The sequence below is a fragment of the Podarcis gaigeae genome (assembly GCF_964106915.1).
Source record: "Podarcis gaigeae genome assembly, chromosome: 4".
Classification (NCBI taxonomy): Eukaryota; Metazoa; Chordata; class Lepidosauria; order Squamata; family Lacertidae; genus Podarcis; species Podarcis gaigeae.
Window position 1 is genome coordinate 5,798,942 of NC_139677.1, and position 21,544 is coordinate 5,820,485.

At 41.8% G+C, this 21,544-nt stretch overlaps 1 protein-coding gene and 1 long non-coding RNA gene across 2 annotated transcripts in view; one reads left to right on the top strand and one right to left on the bottom strand.

The window, feature by feature from the left end:
* The window catches only part of LOC310842696 (uncharacterized protein), a 1,538,459-nt gene that overhangs the window by 294,334 nt on the left and 1,222,581 nt on the right, over nucleotides 1–21,544 (bottom strand). The gene's annotated exons all lie outside the window — the stretch shown is intronic.
* On the top strand, nucleotides 10,749–11,950 carry LOC310842689. Its single transcript, XR_014563302.1, has 2 exons — nucleotides 10,749–10,861; nucleotides 11,527–11,950. It is a non-coding gene; the product is annotated as an uncharacterized lncRNA (long non-coding RNA).

Below are 21,544 nucleotides of genomic sequence, written 5' to 3' on the forward strand. Positions count from 1 at the left end.
CGGAGGCTGGGCACGGCACCTCCCGGCTCAGTTGGCCGCTTCGTGCCGCAGACGGAGGCTTCGGGTGTAGTGGTGCTTTGGCGCAACATGGCGGAGGCGGGCAAGGGCGGCCTCCGCCTCTTCCCTGGCGCCCTCCAGAACTTGGCGCCCTGGAGCCCCATGCCACTAGCCTCTATGGGTAAGATGCCCCTGCGCACAACATCCCTGAATGTAGGTCAGTGTTTGTATCTATTGCCGCACCACAGAGAGGGGCTATGAGAGTATGGCTTGCCTAGGACCATCCAGTGAGCTCAAGCAGCGGCACAACTGAACTGAAGACTTCTTTTGGAAGTTTGTTCTCTCACAGCAAACTAAGGATTTGAGAAAGGATTTAGATCAGGTTCATGGAAGGGAGGAGGCGACTGACAATAGGGGTGTGCCTACCAGTCTCTCCCACCCCCTCGGACCAAGCTAATAACAGCTTCTGTGGCACTTAAGAGGTGAAATCCTTACCTATCCATATTTATGTCCTCATGCAGAATTACAGCATGCCATTTTGAAGGTAGCCCAGGAGACAGGTTGTAAACCTGGCTTTGCTGCTTCCCCAGGACACACACACACACACACACACACACACACACACACACACTCTCTCCTCTTGCCAGTATTTCCCAGGCATCTATTGGAGGGGAAAACAAATATTGTAAATGAACAACCTGACAAGGGGTGTGGGGGGGGGGGAAGGCTTACTATGAATACTGCCCAAAGGGGATTTAAAATGATGAAAGCACTTCACATTATAGATTAGCTCCAGTCTCCTAACATGAATTCCAGTTTGAAAGATTGAACATCTCCCTGAAGTCTGAAGCACTTAAATAATTTAGATTAAATTTAAATTGTGCTACACTTTACAAGCCCAGAACCACAGTCACATCTTCACTGGAAAGCTTATAAAAATTTGAAATGCTCCAATAATTTTAAATCTTGTAGAAGCCTGGTACCTTCCAAATGGAAGTGCTAATAAAAAAATTAGTACTGAAATTTAAATCAGAGCAGTGCCGAATGATTTAAAATTATTGAAGCTTTTCCATTTTTTATGAAGACTCTGCACACAAGTGATATGAGCAGCTTCTTTAGCACAATGCAAGGTATTCAAATAATGACAAAGAAATGGCCCAAACAATAAAAATGGTTTTAGAAAGTCCCATGTAATGTGCTAAGCCTCCTGGGCCTCTGCCTAGAAAACAAACACAGAGTATAGGATGCAGAATGTAGAGCAGAGAGATACATTAGGGCACATGGAGATCCAATTTGGACGATCCAGATTCCATTCCATATCTGGGCTTATCCACTAGATTTTTTTCAAAAAACAACAAGTGTTTTCTATTGGCTCTCCCGCCCCTGCCCCATCTCTTCCAAAAAGAGAATGGTAAGTTATACTCAGGAATCCTACGGCAGGATACATTGATCGCTGGGTTTTGATATTCATATTGTTACAGAAAGTGTGAGTTAGGTAGGTTCGCCTTTAAATGTGACTTCAGTTGAAACTATCCTCTTGCGATGGCAGAGAAAGAGGTGTATCTGCAGTCTCACAGAGGTGTATCTACAGTTTCCATCTGTAAACAGAACTGGCGACCAGAACTCTCCTGGGCCCACAGAGCTCACATTGGCTGCTGGGGAATCATAGAACTTCCCCCATCCCTCCAGTGCCCATTGATGGATGTTAATGTTTCCTGTACCCAAAAGTGGGCGAGGAGGAGCATCCCCTGCTTGTGCTAGGCTGTCATCTCAGGGTTCAAGGGGTTGGGAAGCCAAGAGAGGTTTAATCTGGAAATTCAGGTTTTGATCCAACCACAGAAAAATGCCTTGCTATTCTTGCCTCTTCTCTGATGTCAGCATAACAAGCCCTTGAACCTCATGTCTGGGCCCAAACGAGATGACCTTTTCCAGCATCTCAAGAAAGAGCACATTGTACCCTTTTTGCTTTGAAAAATATTCTTAGTGGTTTCAGAAAAGCTCAGAAAATTTCCCAGTGATTTGTTCTGGCAAGATAGTTTCCCAAAGTGGTAAACGGTAAATCTAAGACAACTCTGACTTCTGCAAACAAAATCTCAGAGTGAAAGTCCATGATGCCAGCTAGAATTAGAAGAGCAGAACAATTCTGTATATATGTTCCACACAGCAAGTTATGCCTAAATTGATATTTGAGATGAGCTTGGAGTAAAGTGGTTTGGGGAAGCATCAAAAGAATTCTGAGAGAAGTTTTGATTAGCACAAAATCAGTTTACAGATTTGAATTGTCCTGATCTAAACTGATCAAGGTAAATGCCTTTTGCAATACACGCCCCCCCCCCTGCCCGTCCCCTACAGAACACTCCTTGGATTGATCACAAAAAGTAAAGCTAGTTGAGCAATGCTACAAGATATTTACAAGAATTTAAATGCCTTCCCTTGCTATTCATGAGGGTTACATTACTCACTCTTGACAAGAAGTCAGACATTTAATCAGAAATGCAATAAAAGAGAACTTCCATAGCTGTGATCCTAATGCTCCCTTGCTGATATATTCTTCCTTTGCAGTACAATTCATAATAAATTAAACAATGAGGCATATTTTAAAATGTTTCAGATACTCTGTTTAATTTTAGGATTATGACTTTTAATAAATTACAGATGCAAAAACAAAATGCTTTTAAAAATAGGAATATATTTGGGCATAATTTCAGCCTGGAAGTATGCTTAAGCTTTCTTATGGTGTAACAATCAAAGAGCAGACTTTCAAAGGGCTTTTGATAAAGTCCTTTACGCAAGGCTGCTGAGTAATCAAAGGAGCCAAGGGACAAGTCAGGTCTGCTTAAACAACTAGCAGCAAGGAGGAGGACTAAAGGGAGTTTTCACAATGGATGGAAGGGGAAAGATGGGATCCCCAAGGATTTGTACTGGGGTCAGTCTTTTTAACATGCATAATCGGTCTGGAGTTAGGACTGGGTGATGAGATCAGTGGCACCAGCTTGCCCCCACAACTGCGGGTGCCCAGGGCCATGTGCCATCACCAGGCTGTGTGCGCATGCCACAGGGTGCATGCGCTACATCATCACGCCCCCCAGTGTAAGCATGCTGCGTCATCATGCCCCTGGCGTGCTGACATCACTCACTCACATAGTGGGGCGCTGTAATATAGTGTCCACATGCTGGGGGGGGGGGTGCATGCATGAATGATCATGACACTTCGTGAAGGCCCAGTCCCCTCATTTAAAATGTTGTGAGAGCCACAGCACCCAGGGCCCCTGGGACCTGGGGACTATGGATGAGAGAGTCAGTTTTGTGGATGACACCCACTTATTCAGGGTTGTAAAAAACTGAAGTGGACTTCAAAGATATCAAAAGGCATTTTTCTGAATTGGGTGAATAGGTAATAAAATGAACTTCAGTCGGAGTAAGTAAAGTGAAATATATTAGGGCAATTAAAAAAACACTCCTTTCAAATATACATTGATTGATTCTGAAATGGCAGTGACTACCCAGAAAAAGGGGTCTGGTGGTCCAGAACTTGGAAACAGACAACAGATTCAGGACAGGCAAAAGTGCATTTCTTCATTCAGCAAGTATTAAATCTATGGAGTTCACTGTCACAAGATATAGTGAAAGGCCCTAGTTTACATGTTTTAAAAAGTGGGCTGGCTATGAAATTGGATTAAAAGTAGTAGAAGGTTGAGAAGGTGATTAAAGAAGAAAACTGAAGCAGTAACATCAGGAATGTAACAGGAGTGGGAAACCTAATTACTTTTTGAAAAAATGTATTAAATTTAAATAATTTGGATGGATTTGTTAAAAATTGAAAACTAATAAAAAGTAATATAAAAATAAAATACATGTTTTCAAAAGACGAGTAGATAAATTCATGGAGGATAAGTCTCTTAGTGGCCACCCTGCATGAAAGCTATAGAGAACTCTGTTTAGAGAAAGTATGCCTATGAATAGGAATTAATTAGGAATTAATAGGAAAGAGCAATCATCAAATGTGCCTACAGCAGCCATCACGGCATAGCTCCTTCAGGTTCCCCAAGGGAAAAAGCAGAGGTTGTAGGAATGTGTCCTTTTCCTTTTTTTGTAAAGTAGGGCGATAGTTGCATAGGCCATTCTGATTTACCATCATTTACCATTGAGAAAATGGCCAGATCATGAAATCCATGGATTTATTCTTTCACCCTGCCTGATACGAAGCAAAACTGGATTTTTTTTACTATAAAAGGCTGCTAGTTGAAATATAAAGATCCTGGAAACCTTGAAATTATTAGTTGTGAGGATATTTTATTCTTTTTAAATGTTTTCATTTATGTGTATGTTTCTTTTAAAGTGTTGCTTTGCAATTCTTTCTTTTACTGTGTTTTAATAGATTTATTTTTATATTGTTTCAATTCTGTTATCGTTTAATTACCATTTATTATGTTTTATATGCTTTTAGCATTATGAGTTTCATTCATGTTTGTTTTCATTTTTGTGAGCTGCCTTGAGTCCCAGGTCTGGGAGAAGGGTGAGATAAAAAAACCCCAAAGCAAATAAGTAATATTGTTTGGCAGTTGGGCTCATTTAAGAGGAAGAGCAAGGTATCCATTTAATAAATAAAATAATAAGTAAAATAAAGAAGCTGGGGCAGAGAGAGGCCAGGAGAATGGCCTGCTTTTGATTTAGGGCTCACCCACAGTTCTGTTTGCCTCACACTTTCCCCTAGGAAAACCCACTGCCTAAGACTGAATCGGAACAAACGGCAATAGTGTTTTCTGTGGACCGCCATATCAAGCTCGTCTGTGTGCCTGCAACAATGGAGTACCTGATTCAATGGACCACATTCTCTTAGATTTCTCTCTACATAGTAGACCTCACCAAATCACCAAAATGTTGGACCTCCAGGCTATAACTCCAAGAAGAAGTCAAATAAGGTATCTCTTGGAAGATCGGGACAAAGATATCACTGTTTTAGTAACTTCCTTTTTAGCCACAATTTTACCCGAAATGGTTTCCAACGACCATCCTTTCGGGGAACAGACAGGGCGAAGCAGAATATCTAAGTGCACACAATCACATTGTGACCTTATGACCCTCGACAGATTCACCCTTGTCCTTTTAATTATCCCAGAGACCTGAAATGTTTTATACTGTGATCCCAATAACAGTATTTGATCTGATTTGATTTGACTGCTATTCATTCCAATTTAGTGCTAAAGAACAGGTTTTCACATGCACCTCAACATGGACAACACCCAGTGTTTATGAGCACAAAACCTGCTTCATCTTCTTTTTTACCTGCATATAAACTGTGTATTCACCAACAATATGAGTGAAGGTAATTAGTTAGAAAAATTGTGCTTTGTTTCTACGTGAATTCGTATTTTCTTGAGGCAGCAGTGACGTCAGCTCTCTTTTGTAGACAGAAAAGGACAATACTACACAGGTTTCTTTGACTGCAGGAGATTGATTTCTGAGCCCTGTACTTTGTGTTAAATCATTTTTATGAACAAGGAGGCAAAAAGCTGCTAGTCATTTAGATTAAATCAGATGATTGAAGGCCTTTGGACTTTAAAACTAGTTGTGAAATATGTGAATGTCTGTGCCCGATTTGATGAGGCTCGGCTCACTGTGTTCAGAGAGAGGTTTCACTCCTGCCTTTGCTCCTCAACTGACTATGTAGACTGGCACAAGGGAAATATTCGTGCGGCAGTGCAGTGTCGAGATATGCTGCCACTGTGAATCAACCCAGCATTTTGCTGGGCAACATCAGTGTGGATTGGTCTTATTACATGAATAACAACCACTGTTTCCAGGCAGAACTGTGCACAACCCTACCCTCAGTTTTCTGGGAAGTCTTTATCACCAGCATCCTGAAAGAAGACGTCTTTTGCTTCTTTTTGCATGAGATGGCAATGGTAGGGGGAAGAATTTCTGGGGAATGCTCCAGTGTGCTGCAGTGGTTACCTTTAGTAATGTCAGGAAGCGGCCAAGGTGTTCTTCCTTTAAACAAGTACACAAGATCCTTGCATGGCTCTGCAGCTTCACCCGCTGCCCAAACTTAGTATAATACATTCCTCAGTGTGGTGTAGTGGTTAAGAGTGGTGGACTCGTAATCTGGGGAACCGGGTTCGCGTCTCCGCTCCTCCACATGCAGCTGCTGGGTGACCTTGGGCCAGTCACACTTCTCTGAAGTCTCTCAGCCCCACTCACCTCACAGAGTGTTTGTTGTGGGGGAGGAAGGGAAAGGGAATGTTAGCCGCTTTGAGACTCCTGAAGGGGAGTGATAAAGCGGGATATCAAATCCAAACTCCTCCTCCTCTTCTTCTTCTCCTCAATTTCCTAAATTCTTACAGGTTTTGGAAGGTTATCCTTTTCTTACAAGGGTATTCCTTGGGGAAATGTATTTAAGGAAGAACAGCATACCTCTCTCGCATACTTCAAATGTAGTCTCTCCAGCTGCCCATAGGTCCTTCCAACACCCCAGACAATTTATCCACTTTTCCTAGTTTTCAAATAATGATTGCTTGTTGCCACTCACCTCCAGCAATGTAAACCCGCCCCCCCAAAAAAAACACACACACACCCTGGTGTGCCTATAGGACCATTTGCACATGTACGTAGTCACTCCCTGAAAACATCTTGTTTGGGATCATGGGAGGTGTTGTGCCTGGGCTGTCCCAGAATGATCTGCAAAGGCTCACTCACCTACACAATTCAACATTGGTTTCTGAAGTGGGTGATATACATATTGGTGTTGCAGAAAACCTTTTTGTGGTACAGAAGTGGATGGGAAAAGAATTGAGTAGGAAGATAGTGGAACAGGACTAACTCACCTGTGCAGTACTTTGATCAACGCAGACTGAGCAAACTTGCATCCCTCTGGGTCATTCTTTTGAAGGGGAAGGAGGGTCCTTTCAATTCAACACAGTATCTGAATCCTCCTCCCCCAATGCTGGAATTCTTATCACAAGGCCCTGGGTCTGCTGCCATTTGAAGAAGAGGTTTAGAGGGCCCCTGGCCCTCCTTCACCCCATTATTTTGCCTCTCGTGTTGATGCACAGTTAAGTAACAAAACTGCTTATAATGGGATTGCAGTTATCTGTGGATGACAACTCCAGAGCAGGTCACTGTATGTGTGCAAGATTGCTCACCACCTGTGATTTAGGGCCAGCATGTTCGGGCAAATGTTTTGCGAGGATTGCTAATAACATGAAAAGGAAACATGCACATTTTGATCTAGCCCACTTTTTGCATTTCTCAGGCTGCCTCTGACCTGCTTTGCCTACTCTCTACACTCAGCTGTTTGTTGGTTAATCTCACCTTTACTCAGCTTCTGCTTCTTTCTTCCCATGGCTTGTTTGAAGATGAGCTTTTTGATTCATTGGATTATGGAGGCTGTGGAGCATGCACATATGTTTGAATAGAAGATGGTCCACCTTAGCTATTGCCCTCTCCAAGTTCAAGAAATCACAGCTTGTCTCCTAAAGATTCCTTTTACTACAGCATGCAAGAGCAGATTGGAAAATCAAATGCACTGCAACTAATGTTTCCGTTTTAACAAGCTCTTCTCTTTGAGATCCACTTTCATTAGAATGTATGAGTTACTGGCTTTTTCAGTCTATTTTTTCCCTCAGCAATAGAATTTGTTCTGTCTTTTCTACCACCTTTTCAAATGGAATACTTTTTCCCCCTTCTAAAAGAGCATCATTTTCAGCAGAGCTGCACACCCAAACGATAGATGTGAGATATGGAGGAGGGGGGAGAAAGCCATTAGATGTATTCACTTTTCCTGTTGCTGCAGGATTGCTTCTTACAATGCATTTTATAGTGCTTTGTTCAGTCTGGTTTTTATGTATCTCAGATAACAAGCTTCCATCACTTTTCTCAGCTGTTAGAGAAGAAAGCCAAAACCATGCGACACTTCAGCACAAATGCTTTCCCATTTCTTTGAAAGTCCCTTTTCTCCATTCCCCTGAAACTCGTTGAATGACACCCAAATGCACAGAAATTGCAATTAGTTTATATTATTTTGTAACGATCTATAGCCAAATGCAGGCGCCACCCACATCGCCATCAGAGTTCCACCAAGGCAACTCCCATTCAATTTCCAGCCTTTCTAACAGGTACATCTCAAGCCAAACACAACATTAAGGGAGCAATGTAATGTAGATGAAGCTGGCGTAAAGCAAGCTGGTGTAAATTAAGCTGGCATAAAGTTACACCAGAAACAAAACCTCATTCAACAGGAGGGCTGCTGCTCCTGTGCCCAAGCCTAGCAAAGGGGAAACAAGCCTTTAAAACAGTTTTATGCTGGGTTGACAGGTCATGTGACCTAGCAGAATGGGCTTAGGGTACAACCTGCCACCCATCTCTGGTCTCACCCCACCAGAAGGCCTCTTTGGGGGAACTTACACCAGCTTCAGATAGCTATGGCTGAGCAAGTTATACCAGTGTATCTTTGGCTGAGAAAGGATTGGAAACTTAACGTCAGCTGAGCCATCTTGTCATATGATTGCCCGCTAAATGCGTGATTGCAGTGGTTTATCTTTATTTTGAAAAAAACATATATAGCAACCACTAAGGAACCCAGTCTGGATCAGGACCCTGTAACAGTGGGGATGGGATCAACCCTCTCAATGTCATTTTTGCTGATGGAAATATATTATCCCACTTCCCATCCCCCAAACCCTGCTATTTGTCTCTAGTCAAGTTAAAGGCAGTTAAAAGGGACACGGGTGGTGCTGTGGGTAAAACTACAGAGCCTAGGGCTTGCCGATCAGGAGGTCGGCGGTTCAAACCCCCGCGATGGGGTGAGCTCCCATTTCTCGGTCCCAGCTCCTGCCAACCTAGCAGTTTGGAAGCACGCAGTGCAAGTAGATAAACAGCGGCTTGGTCATGCTGGCCACATGACCCAGAAGCTGTGCACTGGCTCCCCAGAGTTGTCCATGACTGGACCTACCTTTAAACAACATTCACTAAATCGTCAATAAAACAGCAGAGTTTAAAACTCTATTAAAATCAACTAGCATACAGTACAGTGGTATCTCGGGTTACATACGCTTCAGGTTACATACGCTTCAGGTTATATACGCTTCAGGTTATATACGCTTCAGGTTACACACTCCGCTAACCCAGAAATAGTACCTCGGGTTAAGAACTTTGCTTCCGGATGAGAACAGAAATCATGTTCCGGCGGTGCGGCAGCAGCAGGAGGCCCCATTAGCTAAAGTGGTGCTTCAGGTTAAGAACAGTTTCAAGTTAAGAACAGACCTCCGGAACGATTTAAGTACTTAACCCGAGGTACCACTGTATATAAAAGAGGAAACAATATGGTTTAGCCCAGTGCCTAAACAAATAACTTGTTGGAAAGGCCCATGGGCAGATGGAAAAGGCATCTTCTTCATTGCCTTCAGAGCTCTTCAGATCAGGGTGGAGACTTTCTGCATTCTTTAGACTTTAAAAAAGATAATCATGCTCTTTTCAGGTGCTCCAAAGGTAGTATCTGTGGTTGCTCAATGTTATCTTTTGGGGAAATGTCGTTAAGGAAGAACTGCATGCCTCTCTAGCATACACCAGTTCAGCCTCTTTGGAAAGAAAGTTCTACAATCATGGTATTGCAACCGATAATGAAGTGCTGAGTATCTTCATATTCCACAGATTCTTTTGTATGCAAGAATAAAATTAGAATCCAGGAAAAGCTTTCTATAGGGAAAAGTAAGTCATTTTTTACTCTTCATTGTTCTGCCCAGTTCCCATGGGCCTAACTTATGCAATTTCCAGGTTCTACTTTTGTTCACCTCATATGACTAACATGTTCCACAGTTAGTTATACTAAAGAGGTGATAAACAACATCATACTTACAGACTTACTTGTATCCTTATAATCCCTTTACCTTCTATAAATGGTTAACATTGATGCTGGTGACAGCTTGTAGTAAATGTAACTGATTTCTTACAACAAATAATCAGCCAATATTTACACCACAATATTTCCTAGAATTGTACAGTGGTGTCTCACAAGATGAAAATAATCCATTCCGCGAGCCTCTTCGTCTAGCGTTTGTTTTGTCTTGTGAAGCAACCCTATTAGCGGATTAGCTTGTAACTTCTAGCCATTAGTTGCAACTCCCTTAACCGAGTCTCTTAAGGCTTAGTTTCCAGACCCTTGATCATCTTGGTTGCCTTCCACTGCACGTATTCCAGCTTGTCAATATCCTTCTTTTATTGTGGCACCCAGGACTGGACACAGTACTCCAGGTGTGGTGTGATCAAGGCAGAATAGAGTGGTACTGTTGCTGCCCTTTAATATACTATGACAAACTAGCCCAATTTGGCTTTCAACCATTGCACTCATGTCCCGATTGCACATTTCTCACAGGTACCTGTATAGGATGCTGTATAGGATGCTAGTATAGGATGCTGAGTTAGATGGGCCTTTGAACTGAACCATCAGGGCTCTTGTGGTTGTCTTGTACTCCAACTTCATGCTGTTCAATGTCAGTATATTCATCTTGGGACTTGTAGGCCGGTAGCTAGCACTGTGCAACAGGTCTCTTCCCCTTTCTGTCCCCTTCCTGCCCCTCAAGCCTGTGGAGCAAATTTTTAGGGTGGGATGGGAGCTGCAGAGGAGGAGAAAGTTGTGTTGCCCAAGTGGAAGCCTTTTGTGCAGGCAGATAGATTAGATAATACAACCCACAGTTTTTAGTTTGAAATCCTGACAATTCTCAGCTGGAAATCAGAACACAGAAACACCCAACTGAATTTCGGCCATCAGGATTTGTTGGTCAGAGGAAACGGCCTGAACTGACTTGAAAGTGTGTGAGAGAAAGAAGAATCCTGCTCTTGAGACCTCATTGTCTTTCTTGCATGAGAGGTATTCCTTTTATTTTTCTTTATTTCATTTTTTCCATTTCATTTGCCTTCAAGGCATTATGTAGAGTTCAGAAAGCATGTGCTGCATGCCGATTGAATGTTTGTGAGTTGGGGAGTGGGAAGCTTTCTGCAGGAAACGTTTAACTTGAAAACAGTATTGTCATTTCTTATACGCGTTAGCTTCTGGTAAACAGTTTTAGAATTACTTATGAAGGTACTTGAATGAATGCCTTAGCACATTTTAAATTATTTACCAACTTTAAATAATATGTATGACAGAGAATAGTGAACAACTAGCAAATCAATAGCAAAGCAAGTTATAAATTTAGTGTGGCGCACAAAACACATCAACCCAAAAATGTATAAATGGAAGTTCTAGGCTAGAAGCATGAAGCTCAAAAGCAGAAGTAACCATATCACCCAAAAGTGATTATGATTGGCACTGGAGCAGAAACCCAGTAGATCTAATGGGGAATATTAATTTGTGGAAGTGGTGTTTGTTTTGAGCTAGCGCTAACTCTCCTTTCATATATAAGGCTGTCTTTCAAGACTAGGTTGGTGCCTTTCAGAATTAACACACACTATTATGTACTGCTGCTAATTATTCCAAGTTGAATTTGCAAGCATTCACTTTGGTCTTTTCATCTCTTCATATCTCCTAAGCAGAATGACATCCCACTCTAACAGCGTCTCCCTGAAGTAAAAGCCCCAAGAAGGTCAGAAGAAAAACAAAGCATGTTAGCCTAAACGAAAATGAAGATAGGGAATTAAGGAATCGCTTTCTTTAAAAACAACAGCCTTGCAGCTTAAGCTGTAACAGACATGAAAGAGCAAGAGAACAAGATGTTCACCTATGTATTTACGAAGAGAAGAATCACTTTCTTTCCAAAGGGATTATTTATTACAGTCCCAGAAACCGCCGTGATGCACTGACTGCTTGACACGGTTATAGAAAATCAATGGGATTCAATCTGAGAAAGTTGTGTTGCATACATTCAAACCTGACAGTTGCATAAATCAGTATTTCAGGCTTTTTTTTCTTTTTCTTTTTGAAAACCATCAACTCTAAATAAAACTAGATTCAATTGTATACTTCCCCCCTCCTTCCTTTAAGGCTGAGGTTGTGACTGATATTTCATTTTTCTTCAGAAAGGCCTCTATTACCAATTGGCATTCAGCTGCCCTGTATGGCTGAGTGATGAAAGATCTTTCTCTCTTTATATATATAAAAAATCTGATTAGGGAACCTGTCTTCAAAGCATTTTCACTTGTTCAGATTTCTCTGTTTTAGAGGACACTGAGGTGAAAACTTCTTCTAGAGGAACTGCACAGTTACAGACATTCCTTCACCTACGGGTAAACTCAATTCCCTCAGATAGCCTTTGCCCTTTCATGTGGCAAAATACTATCTTGTCATTTCAGTATTTTCTTTGTACTATTATGGTAGCAGAGAGAAGTACCACAAATGTGATGCTATTTTAAGCTTAACCGTATACTTAAACCCATAGACGCATGGTCTGATATTAGTATTTTCCAACTAACACTGACCACAATTGCTGCCATCTTATACATAATGCAAACTTGCTGCTATGTCAGCATATTCCTTGCCTTTACTACTGCTTCCCCAATTTTATGATTGGCCATTTGACATGATTACAGTGGGTAGATCAATGTCAATAGCTCTCACGGTACCAGATGAGATTGTGTGACATATCTAATCGAGGGTATGTGCTTGAATGCTGATATTTTTTAATACTGGCACAAATAAATATCAAGAGCAAACACAATAACATTTTTAGACTTTATAAACTAATTCAAGTACTGTATAGGGATAAACATGTAAAAAATATGCATATATGTTTTTTGTAAACAAAGCTTGGGTAGAACTTTCACAGTCAGATGAGATATGTGAAATCTCAATGTGACATATATGCTCAAGGGATCTGAACTGACCAGGAATGAGAGTTTGGGCTCAAAGCAAATAGCTCAATGAAGATGTTGACCAAGCGAGCAGAAGTTTTGAAAAAGGCAAAAACCATGCTAGTGTCACAATTAAAATGCACCTTATATTTTCAAATGTGATTTGAGTAAATTTGGCAGCGCTAATAAGCAGAAGAACTAGAGACAACCTAGTAAGTTAACATTTGTTAGACACATTTATACTTACCATATAATGTTTTTAAAGCATGCTTTTATAACATGTATCTGACCTCTTTATTCTATCCTTTATTTTTTATTTTAATTTTAAAGAGTAGTAAATAAAGTTGTGTTTTTAATTCAGTTAACCTGAAAACCTGTGATCTTTGCAGGGCAAAATGTATCAGCTTTAATCAGAAATAGTTCAAGCCTTAGTGACTGCCTGGGGGTGTGTGAATGAGTTTTGCTTACAGGGAGGCTAAGAAGTAAAGAAGCAGGTTTAATCTTGCTAGGATATTAGAAAGATTTGCAATGTTGGCCATCTGGATTTCTGCTACTTTAAACTTTGGGCCTATGGAAATGCACGTTGTCCCCATGCAGAGAGCAATACTGAGACCATTCAAACTGGATCTTGGAATAGAACAATGCCGTTTTCATATTCCATTTGGCTTTCTGGATTTTGCGTGTTTAGACCCAGAAACCTCCCCTTAAATAATCACACATTTGACTCAAATTTTAGTTTTGGTTTTTGGCAGAATTTAGGCCACAACTTTATTGATTACAGAAAAGTGAATGGTTGCATAGGCTCTGGTTAGACTAGCTCCCTACACCCTTGCAGGTAGTGCTGACCCAGAGCTCTATCACGGGTCAGCCAAGGGTGAACACCTGAGGCAGGTGAAAAGCCCGGGAACAGACTATGTTCACTACCCATATGCTCCCCTGGACTTCAGCACGGGCACAACCCCCTCTTGGGAGTTGACCAAACCACGTTGAGTCCCTGGATTCCTTTAACGGAATACCCTTCACATAGGGATGGCAAGACTGTTCCCCGATCCCTATCACCTGAACCAGTGCCTATCTGAAACTTTACAAGTTGTGACAAATTGCTACATGGCAGGCGAAACCCAAATGGCAACAGCCAATCAGCCAAGTGGGGAAAATTCCTGTCGTGCCCCTGTCCAAACGACAGATGACACATGACGGCATATCAAGGTCAATCACAAAATGCCCTAAAAATAGGGAGAGGTGGGCGGGTGTTCCGAATGCACGAGCCGAAAGAGGAAACTCTGGGTCACGTGCAAAGGTATATATAGGTCCCTCAATCCGTTTAGACTGCACCCCATTGGCCAGATTAAACCCAACAATAAGGGACCTACCAATTGGGTGTTGTGGCTGTCCAATATATCCACCCACAACCAGGAGGTCAGTCTCCAGGTCTCTCCGCAACACGTGCCCTCTTTTAGGGAGGACACAATCTATGGGAAAGAACTTTCGTTTCCCAGAATATGCAACTATAAAAAAGTTTTTTCTCAATAACAATTGGGAGAAGGCGACATGGGACAGAAAAGCCAGAGGTGGAGAAAGATGAAGAAACAAATGGAACAAGAAGACCAGGAGGAAGAAGCCAATTGGGGAATTGATTACAATTCAGAGAAGACTTTAACAGCAGAAATCCAAGGCAGCAACATGTAACTTCAGGCCTCTCTTTTTCCAATTTTTGCCTGGCACAGACAGGCATTTGATTGTTTTTGCCTGGCCACAGAGCTCCATGAGGAAGAAGGAATAGTTTAAGCAAATTCACTCATTAATGCCATGCAGAAAGACACCTTCAACATTTATAAATTTTCTAGTATTGCTGTAGAGGGCCAAAAGTACAGCTACAATACTGTTCTGACCACGTTTTAATGTCCCAGTGCCCATTTTGACATCCCAAAAGGAATGTGTTCTGTGACAAGGCCTGCTTGCTTCTTATCAAGCGCTCAGAAACTGTAGAAACTGATGGGTCATTTGTTAGGGCCAAGTATGCACAGGCTGAACACTGAATTTGCTGTAAAAAAAGAGGAGCACTTGAGAATAGATCGGTGCTTAGAATTCTAGACAAAGGGCTGAATGAAAGAGCACAGCTAACAGAGGACTTAACCGTTCACAAAGTCATACAGATGACGGTGCAAACTGTGTTGATCGGAACACAGATTAGGGAGCAAAGGCAATTTGGGGATGACCTCTACTCTGCAAAACAGAAGAAGCAGTTTCAGCAGCCATTTTGGAAAGAGCAAAATCACTCTTCATGTGTCTGTAAAAGCAGAACAAAAGAAAGCCGCAGCAAAAAAAAAAAAAAGCAATTTAAAAAGCACTCTGCAGCAAAAAGGCCTTCAGAGAAATGCACATATAATACCTGAAAACCTTTGTGGTGTGGGTGTTTGAACAGGACCTGGGAGACCAGGGTTCAAATCCCCATTCAGCCATAAAGCTCTGGATGATACTGAGCCAGTCACCTTCTATCAGCCGAACCTACCACATGGGTTGCTGAGGGGATAAACTGAGGGAGTGCATTTATGGCATCGTCAGCTTCCTGGAGGAAAGACGGGTTATAAATGTAATAATAAATATTTAAAAAAAAAAAACAAATATCAAGCTGACCTTCTGGGACTCTGCCTAAATAATTATGTTATACTGTATTGACAGTAATTGTACTATTCTGCTTGAGTTATTCAAAAGCATTGGAGGATGTTAGAGACTTCCAGCAGAAACAGGAGTAGAGATTGCTGGTGTTTGCTTATTTCTCCCATGGACAGAAAATAAATCCATCCAAATATGAGCATTATTCATTGTTGTTGTTTTCAGTCCACAATATGTACGTAACTGATGATCTCCACAACTTTTTCCATTGTATTTCCTTTGGAATGAGTGGTCTGGAATAGCATGATAATAACAATCCCAACACAGGTGTTTTACATACATTCTCTCAGAAGCCAAACTGTAGTGAAATGAAAACAGTGTTGCATGTGTTGGGTCAGAACAGAAATCAAGGCCTTCTTCCTTCTGTAGAAGCCTTTGAGATTTAGCGATGAAGGAATTACCATGAGATGTTTCCACAGTGGTCATTAATTTAATTGCTGTTTCTTTAAATGAAAGGGGGAATATATGTGAATCATGCCCCTGTATGGTTTATATGGCGGAGAGGGCTCTCAACGGCTTCTGTCCAGGGTGGCTCTGGTCTACTTCCACAGCTGGAGGCAGCAGTGCTTCTGAGTATCAGTTGCTGGAAGCCACAGGAGGGCAGAGTCTCCTTGTGATCATGCTTGGCTTGCTGGTTTTGCACAGGCATCTGGCTGGGCACCGTGAGAACGGGGTCATGGACTAGATGGGGCCATTGGATGATCCAGCAGGCTGTTCTTATGTTCAGTCACAAGATGGAAATGGAATGAGTCACATCTGGTTTCCTCTTACTGTTCTGTTCTTGTTTAAGAAATGCAACAAAGTTATTGCCATGTTTTCAAGTGGTATGTCCTCTTAGCCTTCCATGATACTGTCTGCTCAGGCTGGATCTTGAGCAAAGGTCTCTGCCCGCTCTCCTACCTGAGTTATTCTTAACTGGAGTTGCTAGAAACTGGGGTTTCTGAATGCACAACGTTCACAGTGCCACAGAGTCTCAGGAGTCAAAACCAGACAAATTGACTTTCTACAGATGTGTATATGTAGCAGTGAGACATTTCTAATCTTATTGACCATCTTGATCCTAAAGGAATACCTTCAGAAATATTTAAAGTCCTAGCCCTTGGTGTTCAAGAAACAGATAACTAAGAAATGAAAGACATAGACTATGTTGTTCATGTGAAAAGTCAATACTTCACTAGAGATAATAGACTGTCTTTCACTAATTCTCCTTCAATGCAAATTAAAGTGACCTCAAGCTTAAGATTTATAGACAAAATAAGACTACAGTGAACATTGTCAGGCTAGGCAGAAGAAAGTCATGGGTTGGATTTTTAAGTGTCTCTGACTTACACAAGGATTTAAGGATGTGGGTATGCTTATATGCTCTACTTTTTCCTGATAATTGCCATGTACTGGTGCATGCTTTCTCAAATGCACACTTACAGAGTGGTGATGTAACTTAGTAGTTAAGGACATGAACTATGCATTAGGGGACCCAGTTCAGTCATGAACTCTCAAAGTTGCCTCGGGCCAGCCACTCTCTCTTAGCCTCAGAATTGCTGACAGTAAGACAGAGATAATAAGTGCATGCAAGAAAAGTGACTGCCTTTATATCATATATTATGGAGCCTCCAAAGATTAAGATGTCTCACCTTTTCAGCATTCCATCATTACAAAGCATGAAAATTATATTCATGGTAAAAATAAATAAATAAAGATTTCTCCTCTATCAGTATGAAAACTGGCACACAGAACCTATCTTGTCAGATGCATAATCTCAGAAAATTCCATTGAAAACTTCTAGAGTGGTTTGCTTTGAAACAACAGGCATTCCACACTTTGCAGCTAACTTTCCTCTCACTGGAAACATGGTTTCAATTTCTCCTTTTCTTAATCAATGTAATTGAGACATAATAATAATAATTGATGGATAATTCAGAGTTGTGTTTTTCAGGTTTGGGCCAAAATTCATTGTGGGGAAGTAGGAAGCACTTTTTAAATTTTAATTTCTTAGCCACCTTCTACTAGAAACAATTTCTAGGCAACTACCCATAAAAATGAATAGACAATGTAACTGAAACATGCCAGAAGTTTAGAAAGTTGCATGAGTTTTAATTTGTTTTAAAATATTCTATTGCGGTTTTAGCCTTCTGTAGGTTTTAAATTAGGGTTGTAATTTTTAGCAACAACTTTATTGTTTTATCTTTTTGTAAACTGTATATAAATTTTAGGAACTAAATAAATGCAAGATTTAAAGCAACAGAACAGCAAACTGAAATACACCTCTAAATCACATTACCCCATAAAAATGTCTGTATGATAACCAGTAATAACTAGTTATAAGATAACCAACAGAACACAAAATTAATAAACGACCTAACAAATGTCATTGCAAACCATCAAATTCCTGAGAGTAGAATAACCTCAAGCTGTACCAACTGAAACCTTTCCAACAAAACTGCTCTGGGCAGCGATTCCTCAGGGTCACCTGCTGTAGTGGTGGAATCCAGGTCCTGGCATATATGTGTCATTTCCCCCTCAAAATGCCTCCAAATATCAGAATGCTGCTATGGGGTGATTGTACTTGGAACACTGTGATAACCCCTCTGGAATAGAACAGCCAAAACGATAAGGTGACTGGCTGGATAAACTTCCCCTTGGAGGAAACATTAAGGCCTTTTAGTTAGCAAGTAGTGGGGGGGGGGAGGGACGCGGGTGGCGCTGTGGGTTAAACCACAGAGCCTAGGACTTGCCGATCAGAAGGTCGGCGGTTCGAATCCCCGTGACAGGGTGAGCTCCCTTTGCTCGGTCCCTGCTCCTGCCCACCTAGCAGTTCGAAAGCACGTCAAGGTGCAAGTAGATAAATAGGTACCGCTCCGGCGGGAAGGTAAACTGCATTTCTGTGTGTTGCTCTGGTTTGCCAGAAGCGGCTTAGTCATGCTGGCCACATGACCCGGAAGCTGTACGCCGGCTCCCTCGGCCAATAAAGCGAGATGAGCGCCGCAACCCTAGAGTTGGTCAAGACTGGACCTAATGGTCAGGGGTCCCTTTACTTTTACCTAGCGGGGGGAGGGGATAACAACAGAGGCGCACAAGATTATACTCAGCTCCTGCTTGTGGGCCTTCCAAGGGTACATGACTGTCACTGTGAGAAAGGGATGCTCAGCTAGATGGGCCTTTGGCTTGGTCCAGCAGGTCTAATCTCATCTTCCAACGTTCACTGTCTCCTTTGGGCCATTATGTAATAGATCCCCAAATACCTAGAAAAGTGGCTCATTGCCAGACGGACATTTTCAAGGTGGATTATGTTCCCAAATGGCTGCCATCAGACAAGGAGGCATGTAGCTACAGAAATTAGTAATGGGGGAAAGGAAGAGGACTGGGGTGTGGGTGGTTGTGGGTGAGAGAGAGAGAGGCCGGCCATTGGTCCATCTAGTTCAATACTGTCCATGCTGACAGACAATGACTTTCCAGGTTTTCAGACAGGGATCTTTCCCAGCCCTATTTGGAAATGCTTGGCACTGAGCCTAGGACCTTTCCCATGCAAAGCACAGGCTCTGCCAATGAGCTTTGGCCCTTCCTTATAGGTGTGTGGGGGTATGTTTTGGAAAGGAGCTGACAAATCAAGGAAAATATGAATATATGGAGACTAAGGGCAGGATTCACCTAACCAGCCCTTCAGTGGAAGCTCTACACAAGGACTTCTGCTTGCACAGGGGACTTTCTTCCCTCTCCTCCCCCCTTCCACCCCCCAAAATTAGCTTGGGGAGTCAGGAGAAATGTGGGGATTTATTTCCTCTGGTAAGCTGTAATGCTTGTGCAGACAGAATGATTGGAAGAATGCGCCGTAACCCTAAGTTGCAAGTGGGCAGAGGATTTAAGCCTGTAGGATGAGTTGCATGGAACATGGCATGGAACTTAAAGAAAAATGCCTTTTCATTTTCTATACTTTCTCTTATATTAGTAAATTTGTGAGAACCACAGCCCTCCTCTTTAACTGAACAGTGTTTTGTTTTATAAAAAAGTCTTAGAATAGGCATATCAAATGATAATAATTTTATAAAATGGTGAATTGGGCAGAGAAAGTGAGTATGGGAAAAAATATTCTCTTGCTCTCACAGCAATAGCACTGGCAGACTTCCAAAAAACCTCCACACAAATACACAACCCTGACTGACAGTAGATCTGGAACACAGAACGGAAGCCCTTGTTCACACAACAAATCATAAACATATGGGAGCTATTGGCATATGACGCTGTTCCAATGTTGTTGTGATGGCTACTTATATAAATGACTTTAGAAATATTTGACAAATCCATAGAAGTAAGTCTATCACCATCTAGTTCATTTATTTACTAAATATTCATACCCCATCCTATCTGTGAGCTTATATAAATTTGTTCAAAGCTATAGCAATCACTGCTTCCCAAGAAATCATAATCAAAGACTTCAGATTCTGTGCCTATTTACATGGGAGTAAATCCCATTGAACACAGTGGGCCTTACTTTTGAGGAACATTCAAAGGATTAGGTTGGACATAAATGATACAAACGAACAACAACAATAGCCACAGGCATCGTTTTCCCAGTCCACCATTCTCTTTCTCTCCCATCACCTTGCCTAATCAAGGACAGTTTATATCTATAATTTATTATGCTATTTATATCACAATAAGAGAGGCCCTAGAAGTGGAAAAGGCTTTCTTTCACCCGGTCAAAGGCTCAGTTTGGCACACACCAAGTATTTCTATTGTTTACTTGACTGGGGGGGGGGGCAGCTGCCCCTCTCTGCCCACCCCCCTTGACTAGGCCCATGGCTGACAACAACAAAATGTGCATTTTTTCGACTTTGCCTGGAAGGCAGTCTTCCCTTCCCTTCCTCTTCTCCAAGTTTTACAACTTTTCTTTTACTCTCCCTCTTGCAAATAAGGTGGGGGGGCTTTCTTTAGGAGACTCACACAGCTGCGAAACCAGACAGGAGATGCCATCTGTGGTTTCATTGGGGAAAGGGGAAGGAAGAGAATCGCTCACTTTTTGGAATGGGCATGCAAGCAAACTCCATTCTCCTCATTCTCTTCCTCTTTCTCCTCTTCCTTTTCAGGCTCACTCAGTCACTCACACAGAGAGGAGGGAGAGCTGTTTTGTCTGAAGCCTAGACAGTAAAATGGCTGGCAGGCTAGGAGTCTCCCCTGGAAGCTTTACCTGGAGCGCAAGTCCTTGTTAACTCCCCTAGCTATGGCACTGCAGTGGGGACCAGAATATTATTGCAATGTACTTTAAAAAAATATATAGATTTTTTATTAGGAATTGAAACAAAATATATTATCTTAAAACATATCATTCTTAATTCCCCCCATTTCCCACCATAAACCAACCACCCCACACCCCACCCCTGAGTTCCCTCAGTTCCAATCTCTGGTTTCTCTATAAATGCTATTCTCTGCATGTTACAAATTTGTATTGATCCTTGATTTATCTAACTAGTTGTTATCATTAAAAAAAAATTGAGTGTTTATTCAAAACCTGCCAAGGAGTCCAATTCACTTTGTTGCGTCTTTAAGTACTTTGTACAAAGTTCCCATTCATCTTTAAAGTCACAGTTACCCTTATCCCGTAGTTTATGTGTCGATTTTGCCAATTCTGCATAGTCCATCAATTTCTCTTGCCATACTTCTTTAGTCCGAGTTTCCTCAGTCTTCCATCCTTGTGCTATTAAGACTTTCGCCGCTGTTGTCAATCGCAATGCACATATTTATCAACATGCACAGATTGCCTTTGCTGAATCCCACTGCTTATGTTCAGGGCTAGTATACTTTGGATTAGTGGCTGCCATTGTGTGGCAAGGTCCCAAACTCTCCCGGGATGTTGGAATAAAGACACATGAAACAGTATTATAGGTCATTGGGCAAAAAAGGACACAACTTTATTGGTTACAGAATGTGAGTGGTATTGGCTTAGGCATTGGAAACCACATGACTATTTCTGACTCCTGCCCATCCACAGGAAGCCTTGGAAGGGTTAACCACCAGTAGGGAAGCCCAGCACATCAACTAGGAAGCCCCCAGGGTCACCACTAGGGGTCTTGCCATGGCCCTAGCCCACCATCTG